General features: G+C 35.2%; 1 long non-coding RNA gene across 1 annotated transcript; it reads left to right on the top strand.

Annotated features, from left to right (window-relative positions):
- The first annotated feature begins 1,482 nt into the window (after nt 1-1,482).
- On the top strand, nt 1,483-11,129 carry LOC130220025 (uncharacterized). The gene is made up of 3 exons (XR_008836108.1): nt 1,483-1,598; nt 6,641-7,162; nt 9,941-11,129. It is a non-coding gene; the product is annotated as an uncharacterized LOC130220025 (long non-coding RNA).
- Nucleotides 11,130-11,483: the final 354 nt, after the last annotated feature.

Genomic DNA, 11,483 nt, shown 5'->3' with positions numbered 1-11,483 from the left:
GGTATTCGCGGATATAACTGAGCGCCGCGCCGCCTCAATTCAGCCGCTCATCTATGGACGCGCCGGCCCTGTGTGTGTGTGTGTGTGTCTCCTCGTGTGTGTAACGCACGGGTATTCGCGGATATAACTGAGCGCCGCGCCGCCTCAATTCAGCCGCTCCTCTATGGACGCGCCGGCCCTGTGTGTGTGTGTGTGTAACGCACGGGTATACGCGGATATAACTGAGCGCCGCGCCTTCTCTATTCAGCCGCTCCTCTATGGACGCGCAGGCCCTGTGTGTGTGTGCGTGTGTGGGTGTGTGTGTGTGTGAAAAGAGCAAGAAGACTGTGACTAGGAGGCTAGGAGATCTCCTCGCCAGTTCATGGACTTTTTGCTCAATAAAATAGTCATCAGTATTTTCTAGTCCATCGTCTGTGTTTACATTCACCCACTGGCAGCCAAAATCCACTATGAAGCGTGTATGCACTGTGACTACTTTTATATTGTAGATTAGCAGCTGGGCATTTCACTCTGTCTCGCGCTGAAGCCTGTCACTGTCGACCAATCGCAGCAGGCTGTCATCGGTCCAATCAGCGCAGGTTAGCTTCGCGCTGAGGAAGGGTTTGGGAACAAATGAATCGCTGAACGATTCATATGGGAGTCGCTGGGATAATTAGGTAAAAATAAATGCAGATTATAAGACAGTGAAAGTGTTGTTTGACCTTGCATGCATATTAGACTGTTGTTGGAGACCCTTACAACCTAAATATGACCCTATTTCATGTATAATATGGGCTCTTTAATATGAATACAATGAAAAAATAAGACAATTTGTTTCTTTTTCATTACAACAAATTTCACAGGAGTAGTCCATCGTTAATTTAATATGTCCCAATATATGTTTCACTGGAAAAATTCTATGCAATGTTATAAACATCCTTTTCTATGGTATTAAGAAAGAATTTATCAACTATTGACCAAGCCTTACACAAAATTAAGTCTGCAAGTACTGATGACCAGAAAAAAATAGGATAAAACATAATTTACTGAATTTTGAATGCATTTATTTGGAATGCTGTCTTTTAAAATATTCAAATTTGCTATGAATATTGTATTAGTTATATTGTTCACATTAGTTTTTTGCTGCATTCATGTATAAGAAGAGATTTAATACATTTTGAGGTAGCCTAAAATTCATTATAATTGCATAATCTCAGGGCATAATTGCAATTTTAATTATGTCAATAATTTGTGTATGATAACATTACTATTGATCAACTGACTAACCAAACGTATATTGTTTTAAAATCAGTTATATAAAATGTCTCTGTTATTCAAAATGTAATCCATTATAGGTGAAAGATATGCTTGGGCCAATGTCCAATCAATGAGAGCTTGTTGATAAAATTGGCTTTGCTTGTTGATTGACTTACTGGCTTTGCTTTTCACCTTGTACAATGTCGCTTGTGTGTCTGTCCTTGAGTGCAGGAGAAGCATCGATGGAGGCGTTGGAGCTGGAGCTGGAAGCACTGGAGTCCCAGATTCGCTCCCTCGAGACGAAGCGAGCGCGGCTCCGGGAACAACGGGCTTTGCTCGTACCCAATACTCGCTCGTCTGGGGTAAGTGTACAATACAATAGCAATAGCAATAACAACTAGATTATTAAAGTTTGAGGACAAACTTTGAGGCTGGCTTGACAAAGCCTTGGTAATAGTTTATTTAGTTTAAAGTAGTTTTAAAAAGTATGAAAAGATAGATAGATAGATAGATAGATAGATAGATAGATAGATAGATAGATAGATAGATAGATAGATAGATAGATAGATAGATAGATAGATAGATAAACGATTAGCATGTCATTAGCATGATTTTACCATGAATTAGCATGTTACTTGCATGATTCTAGCATGAATTAGCATGTTACTAGCATGATTCTAGCATGAATTAGCATGTTACTAGCATGATTCTAGCATGAATTAGCATGTTACTAGCATGATTCTAGCATGAACTAGCATGATTCTAGCATGAATTAGCATGTTACTAGCATGATTCTAACATGAATTAGCATGTTACTAGCATGATTCTAGCATGAATTAGCATAATACTAGCATGATTCTAGCATGAATTAGCATGTTACTAGCATGATTTTAGCATGAACTAGCATGTTATTAGCATGATTCTAGCATGAATTAGCATGTTACTAGCATGATTCTAGCATGAATTAGCATCGTTCTATCATGAATTAGCATGATTCTAGCATGATTCTAGCATGAATTAGCATGTTACTAGCATGATTTTAGCATGAATTAGCATGTTACTAGCATGATTCTAGCAGGAATTAGCATGTTACTAGCATGATTCTAGCATGAATTAGCATGTTACTAGCATGTTTCTAGCATGAATTAGCATGTTACTAGCATGTTTCTAGCATGAATTAGCATGTTACTAGCATGATTCTAGCATGAATTAGCATGTTACTAGCATGATTCTAGCATGAATTAGCATGTTACTAGCATGATTCTAGCAGGAATTAGCATAATACTAGCATGATTCTAGCATGAATTAGCATGTTACTAGCATGATTCTAGCATGAATTAGCATGTTACTAGCATGATTATAGCATGAATTAGCATGTTACTAGCCTGATTCTAACATGAATTAGCATGTTACTAGCATGATTCTAGCATGAATTAGCATGTTACTAGCAAGATTCTAGCATAAATTAGCATGTTACTAGCAAGATTCTAGCATGAATTAGCATGTTTCTAGCATGATTCTAGCATGAATTAGCATGTTACTAGCATGATTATAGCATGATTAGCATGTTATTAGCATGAATCTAGCATGAATTAGCATGTTACTAGCATAATTCTAGCATGAATTAGCATGTTACTAGCATGATTCTAGCATAAATTAGCATCGTTTTAGCATGAGTTAGCATGTTACTAGCATGATTCTAACATGAATTAGCATGTTACTAGCATGATTCTAGCATGAATTAGCATGTTACTTGCATGATTCTAGCATGAATTTGCATGATTCTAGCATGAATTAGCATGTTACTAGCATGAATTAGCATGATTCTAGCATGATTCTAGCATGATTCTAGCATGAATTAGCATGTTACTAGCATGATTCTAGCATGAATTAGCATCGTTCTAGCATGATTCTAGCATGAACTAGCATGTTACTAGCATGATTCTAACATGAATTAGCATCGTTCTAGCATGAATTAGCATGTAACTAGCATGATTCTAGCATGAATTAGCATGTTACTAGCATGATTCTAGCATGAATTAGCATGTTACTAGCATGATTCTAGCATGAATTAGCATGTTACTAGCATGATTCTAGCATGAATTAGCATCGTTTTAGCATGAATTAGCATGTTACTAGCATGATTCTAGCATGAATTAGCATGTTACTAGCATGATTCTAACATGAATTAGCATCGTTCTAGCATGAATTAGCATGTAACTAGCATGATTCTAGCATGAATTAGCATGTTACTAGCATGATTCTAGCATGAATTAGCATGTTACTAGCATGATTCTAGCATGAATTAGCATGTTACTAGCATGATTCTAGCATGAATTAGCATGTTCTTAGATAGATAGATAGATAGATAGATAGATAGATAGATAGATAGATAGATAGATAGATAGATAGATAGATAGATAGATAGATAGATAGATAGATAAAAACTGTTTGAAAAAGGATAGATAGATAGATAGATAGATAGATAGATAGATAGATAGATAGATAGATAGATAGATAGATAAAACCAATAGATAGATAGATAGATAGATAGATAGATAGATAGATAGATAGATAGATAGATAGATAGATAGATAGATAGATAGATAGATAGATAGATAAAAACAGTTCGAAAAAGGATAGATAGATAGATAGATAGATAGATAGATAGATAGATAGATAGATAGATAGATAGATAGATAGATAGATAGATAGATAGATAGATAGATAGATAGATAGATAGATAGATAGATAGATAAAACCAATAGATAGATAGATAGATAGATAGATAGATAGATAGATAGATAGATAGATAGATAGATAGATAGATAAAAAACAGTTTGAAAAAGGATAGATAGATAGATAGATAGATAGATAGATAGATAGATAGATAGATAGATAGATAGATAGATAGATAGATAGATAGATAGATAGATAAAACCAGTTGATAGATAGATAGATAGATAGATAGATAGATAGATAGATAGATAGATAGATAGATAGATAGATAGATAGATAGATAGATAGATAGATAGATAGATAGATAGATAGATAGATAGATAGATAAAACCAGTTGATAGATAGATAGATAGATAGATAGATAGATAGATAGATAGATAGATAGATAGATAGATAGATAGATAGATAGATAGATAGATAGATAGATAGATAGATAGATAGATAGATAGATAAAAACTGTTTGAAAAAGGATAGATAGATAGATAGATAGATAGATAGATAGATAGATAGATAGATAGATAGATAGATAGATAGATAGATAGATAGATAGATAGATAGATAGATAGATAGATAGATAGATAAAACCAATAGATAGATAGATAGATAGATAGATAGATAGATAGATAGATAGATAGATAGATAGATAGATAGATAGATAGATAGATAGATAGATAGATAGATAGATAAAAACAGTTTGAAAAAGGATAGATAGATAGATAGATAGATAGATAGATAGATAGATAGATAGATAGATAGATAGATAGATAGATAGATAGATAGATAGATAGATAGATAGATAAAAACTGTTTGAAAAAGGATAGATAGATAGATAGATAGATAGATAGATAGATAGATAGATAGATAGATAGATAGATAGATAGATAGATAGATAGATAGATAGATAGATAGATAGATAGATAGATAGATAGATAGATAGATAAAAACAGTTCGAAAAAGGATAGATAGATAGATAGATAGATAGATAGATAGATAGATAGATAGATAGATAGATAGATAGATAGATAGATAGATAGATAGATAGATAGATAGATAAAACCAATAGATAGATAGATAGATAGATAGATAGATAGATAGATAGATAGATAGATAGATAGATAGATAGATAGATAGATAGATAGATAGATAGATAAAAACAGTTTGAAAAAGGATAGATAGATAGATAGATAGATAGATAGATAGATAGATAGATAGATAGATAGATAGATAGATAGATAGATAGATAGATAGATAGATAGATAGATAGATAGATAGATAGATAGATAGATAGATAGATAGATAAAAACAGTTTGAAAAGGGATAGATAGATAGATAGATAGATAGATAGATAGATAGATAGATAGATAGATAGATAGATAGATAGATAGATAGATAGATAGATAGATAGATAAAACCAGTTGATAGATAGATAGATAGATAGATAGATAGATAGATAGATAGATAGATAGATAGATAGATAGATAGATAGATAGATAGATAGATAGATAGATAGATAGATAGATAGATAAAAACAGTTTGAAAAGGGATAGATAGATAGATAGATAGATAGATAGATAGATAGATAGATAGATAGATAGATAGATAGATAGATAGATAGATAGATAGATAGATAGATAGATAGATAGATAAAAACAGTTTGAAAAGGGATAGATAGATAGATAGATAGATAGATAGATAGATAGATAGATAGATAGATAGATAGATAGATAGATAGATAGATAGATAGATAGATAGATAGATAGATAGATAGATAGATAGATAGATAGATAGATAAAAACAGTTTGAAAAGGATAGATAGATAGATAGATAGATAGATAGATAGATAGATAGATAGATAGATAGATAGATAGATAGATAGATAGATAGATAGATAGATAGATAGATAGATAGATAGAGTTAAAGCTTATCCATAAGTATGACAGTCTGATGGAAAGCTATGAGGTCACAAAGTTTGATCTAATGTTAAGTCAATGACAGTCTTTTGCAATGGAAGTCTATGGGACAGTTGTTGCTAGGGTGCAGTATCTGGTAGTTTGGGTGTGGCTAGAAAGTTAAAAGCTCATCAGTGATTGGCAGTTTGGTAGTCTGAGTTAAATGAGCTCAGCCATTAGTCTGTATGACAGTCTGATGCAGAGTTATGAGCTCTCAGAGTTTGATTCAATGTTAAGTCAATGGCAGTCTTTTGCAATGGAAGTCTATGGGACAGTTTCTAGGGTCCAAAAGTGGTTGCTAGGGAGTGGCTAGAAAGTTTAAAGGTGATCAGTCATTGGCAGATTGATAATCTGAGTTAAATGAGCCCAGTTAGAAGTATGTGCGACAGTCTGATGCAGAGTTATGAGCTCACAAAGTTTGATCCTATGTTAAGTCTATGGGATTTTTCCGGTGGTCCCGGGACGTTTTTCGGAAAACCGAAAGTCGGATCAGTCGGAAAAGATATAGCAACGCGAGTCAGAATAGTTTGGAGGTCTGGTGCGAGTTTGGTGGTCATAGCTCGAAAGCTCTAGGAGGAGATAGTCTTGCAAATTTAGTCTCAGAAGAATAAAAAAAAAAAAATAAATAATAATAAGTTTAAATAGGATAACAGTAGGTTGGCTTTGACAAGCCAGCCTAATGAGTTTTCCTCAACCCAGCGTGTTTCTCTGTCCAGGCCCAGCGCACCTAGGGCGCGGCTCTCCCAGACGTCGTTCACGCCGACACCCAGCCACCCAGCTACCACCCAGCTATCATCAGTGACTCCATCGTGTGCCACGTCCGCTCCACTTCCTCCAAAGGTAACAAAGTACGCACTTTCTGCTTCCCTGGTGCCCGAGTTAAGAATATTTCTGCACTATCCTGAGCGCTGCCGAGAGCCTCTGTGCCGTCGTCCTCCACGTGGGGACAAACGACACCGGGCCCCGGCAGACGGAGATCCTGAAGAAGGACTTCAGGAGCCTGATCGAGATGGTTCGACGCACCTCGCCCGCCACGCAGATCATTTCTGGACTGCTTCCTACCTACCGCCGAGGAAATGAAAGGTTCAGTAGACTTTTTGCTCTGAATGAATGGCTATTAACATGGTGTAAAGAACAGAAATTGCTCTTTGCCAATAACTGGAATCTTTTCTGGGAGCGTCCTAGGCTTTTCCGCACTGACGGGCTGCATCTCCAGAATACTTCGCTCTATCTGACCAGTAAGTATAAATTCACAAAATCACAATTTAGCCATACAGACTCCTATTCGTCCCACATAAATAACAGTAATGCATATCTGGCTTACCCCATAGAAACTGTCTGTTCCTCATATTATAAGATCAAAAAATAAACGTACTGTGTGCTCCAGAAATAATCTATTAAGAATTAAACCAGAAAAACCACTAAAAAGTGAAAATACTAATTTCATAAAGCTTGGTCTCCTAAACATCAGGTCACTAGCACCTAAAGCACTTATCATAAATGAAATAATAACAGATAACAATCTTAATGCACTCTGTCTCACTGAAACCTGGCTGAAACAAAATGACTATATTAGTTTAAATGAAGCAACTCCTCCAGGATTCTTGTATAAACATGAGGCTCGTTAAACTGGTGGTGGTGGTGGAGTTGCATCAATATTTAGTGATATTCTTAATGTTAATCAGAGAAACGGACTTATGTTTAGCTCCTTTAAAGTATTAGCGCTTAATGTTATGCTTCCGGACACTACGCAAAAACCTATGTTATCTCTCACTCTAATCACCATATATAGACCCCCAGGACCTTATGTCAATTTTCTAAAAGAGTTTTCTGATTTTATCTCCGACCTACTAGTTAAAACTGATAAAATACTAATTGTAGGAGACTTTAACATCCACATAGATGACGCTAACGACACATTAGGGCTCGCATTTATGGATTTACTACATTCACTAGGGATAAAGCAAAACGTTATTGGTCCAACCCACCGCTTAAATCATACACTAGATCTAATTCTGTCTTATGGAATTGAGGTCATTGATGTAGACATTATACCACAAAGTGATGACATTACAGACCACTACCTCTTACTATATAAGCTGTGTTTACCTGAAATTAGCAGATCCGCCCCAATATATCGCCCTAGTAGAACTATTGTTCCATCCACCAAAGATGAATTTATAAATAACTTACCTGATCATTCTCTATTTCGAAATGCACCCGCAAACGCGAATGACCTTGATGTAGTAACCTGCAGTATGGATGCCATCTTTACTAGCACTCTAAATACTCTGGCACCCATCAAACTAAAAAAGGCTAGAGAGAATAAAACTACACCATGGTATAATAATCATACCCGCGCTCTCAAAGCAGCAACCCGTGCCCTGGAACGTAAATGGAAAAAAACGAATTTAGAAGTTTTTAGAATTGCGTACAAAGACAGTATGTTCAGCTATAGGAGGGCTCTAACATCTGCCAGGGCTGAGCACCTCCGCAAACTGATAAAAAATAATCATAACAATCCTAGATTCTTATTTAAAACCATTGCTAAATTAACAAATAATCAGTCATCTTTGGAACAAAATGTTCCACGGCAAATTAGTAGTGATGACTTTTTTCAGTGATAAAATAGAAGGCTTTAGACAGAAAATAGGAGATATTAAACTTTCTGCACCGCCTTATACTTCAGATCCAGTAAACATTCCACTTAATCAAAATAACCTAGAGTGCTTAAAAATCATAGAACAGGAAGAGCTAGCTAAAATTATAAATAGTTCTAAACCAGCTACGAGTATGTTGGATCCAATTCCAACAGAATTTGACGTTATCAACTCTTCTTTATCTTTAGGCCATGTTACAAATCCTTACAAGTTAGCTGTTTTTAAGCCTATTATTAAGAAACAACAACTGGACCCCAGCAACTTAGCTAATTATAGGCCTATTTCAAATCTTCCATTTATGTCCAAAATGCTAGAAAAAGTTGTTTCTGCTCAATTATGCTCCTTGTTGCACACGAACAATGTTTTTGAAATGTTTCAGTCAGGTTTCAGAGCTCCTCACAGTACAGAAACTGCATTAATGAAAATAACCAATGATTTACTCTTAACTGCTGACCAAGGGCGCATCTCACTATTAGTTTTACTCGATCTTAGTGCGGCATTTGACACCATTGACCACGGTATCCTCAAAAATCGCTTAAATTCTACAGGTGTCCAGGGACAGGCTCTACATTGGTTTAAGTCATACTTAGCTGACTGTTACCAGTTAGTGAATATTAACGGACAGCCTTCACAAGTCAGCCCAGTAAAGTAGGGGGTGCCTCAAGGCTCATTTTTAGGCCCTTTGCTGTTTATAATATACATGCTACCCCTGGGAGACATTATTAGAAGACATGGGATCAGCTTTCACTGCTATGCAGATGATGCTCAATTATATATTTCAACTAAACCTGATGAGATGTCTAAACTGTCTAAGCTAACTGAGTGTATTAAAGATGTTAAAGACTGGATGACCAACAATTATCTTCTCTTAAACTCAGACAAAACAGAATTATTACTTATTGGACCTAAATCCTGTACACAGCAGATCTCACAACTCGACCTTAAACTAGAGGGATACAAAGTTAGCGTTAGCTCTACTATAAAAGATCTGGGTGTCATATTAGACAGCAATTTAACTTTTAAAAATCATATATCCCATGTCACGAAAACTGCTTTCTTTCATCTGAGAAATATTGCTAAGTTACGAAGTATGCTATCCAGTGGTGTAGTCGGAGCTATACGCACGTTTACTCCGTATGCCTACTTTTTTCCATGAGCTGTTTGGGTATTACGACTTCTGAGGATCAATTATTGCGTATGCCCTCGGTATACTCACTTGTTTTCCTGATTAGACTTCCCTAATTTACATGTATTTGCATCCCCTTTAACTGTATACCACATGTTTTTTTAACTCGCATCTTAATTTGTTACAACTGATGCATTTTGTCTCCATTCTCCGCCCCCTGACGAGCGCAGCAGCTGTGAGAAAGTTTCGTGAGTCTTTCGAAGAACACGACAAGTCAACTGAGTGATGAAACTCGCTGAAACTCTCAGGTAAAATTATAAAACAGCATGGGCGTCGCTTTAGCCATCCTATATTTCTATTCAGCCCCCCATAAAAATTTTGCGATTAGCTCATAAACTGTACACTACTATATTATCGCCTCAGTCCCCTTTAATCTTGATAATAAATCGCCTTCCGCCGCTCCGTTTTCAGCTAGTTTTACATTTAATCAGCAAACCACAGCTGTGCAGTGCGAGAGCACAAGGTGTGTGTGTTTATCGAAAGATTGTTATAATATACAGAAACACTTGTATCACTTGTACCCCAATGAGTCATGGAGGAGCCTTCGGGTTTCCCCATACTATTTCCTCGGCGCTCCCCTCATTATCACAGCGCTTTCCTCCAGCGAAAATGCAGCTCTTAACGAACATTTCGCTATGTTTATTTCAAAATTAACTATGAAAATAAAACACATTACAGTGCATGTGGCATTAACTATAGCATACATTCATGCACCGGATTAAACACAGTGACAGAACCGCTCAGTGAATGTACTGCATAACTGCATATCAGAGTGACAGAGTGAAACATCGCGTGTTGTATCTTATTTATTTTTCCTATTATGACTTATATTATGATAGTGAAATATATAAAATAGCCTGTACATTTTAATGTTCATATTTATGCTATTTTGAATTAAAGTGGCCGTTTTATTTATTTAATATATGGAAAAATTTATTAAATATAGGAAATGATTTGTACCACAGTAAACGGGTATGTTGAGCCTATTTGGCTCATTCAGAACTTAAATGGCTTTGCCTGTCTATGAAATACAGTGGAATACTGCTAGTTTAGTATACAACCCTACCATATTAGTCAAACATTTTTAAGTGTATTATTTTAAATTCTTACTTAAACGCTTAACAATATGGAATTTAAAAGGGAAACTAATAGTAGATAATATCGACAGCAGAAGACAGACTCCTAATAGCTTGGTTTAAAACAACAAGCATGCACAAATGTGAAAATCAAACACAATGGCCAATTGATGTTTAAAGGAACCTATTAAATGTAAAGTAATAAGCCAGTAAAGAAAGTAAGTTTCTATATTAAAAGGATTAAATAAGCTATACATACTGCAGCTTATTTCAATTTAAAGAAGTGTGCTTTGCTTTTGTTTTCCTGATTTTATTTTTTTATTTTAAATGTACTGTTTATGTTAACAACATACAGTACTTGATATAGCTGTCTTAAAACATGATTTTTTGTACAGTATTTTAATTTTTTTACAAGTCTCTTTAGAGTTAAACAGTTGGGTTTTACCACAGCATAATATATTCAGCCAATCTTTGGGTCTGCTAGGGGCACTATTAGCTAAACATAAATCATTGTATAGGATTAGATTATTAGCATCTCCCTTTAAAACAAACAATTTTTTTTCTTTTAAATGGATAGTTTTCCCAAAAAATGAAAATTTCCATCATTTACCCAACCTTTACTTGTTCCAAACCGATT

This window comes from Danio aesculapii, unplaced genomic scaffold (genome assembly GCF_903798145.1).
Source record: "Danio aesculapii unplaced genomic scaffold, fDanAes4.1, whole genome shotgun sequence".
NCBI lineage: Eukaryota > Metazoa > Chordata > Actinopteri > Cypriniformes > Danionidae > Danio > Danio aesculapii.
Note: the sequence above shows the minus strand (reverse complement) of the source record. Positions and strands in the feature narration are given on the sequence as shown.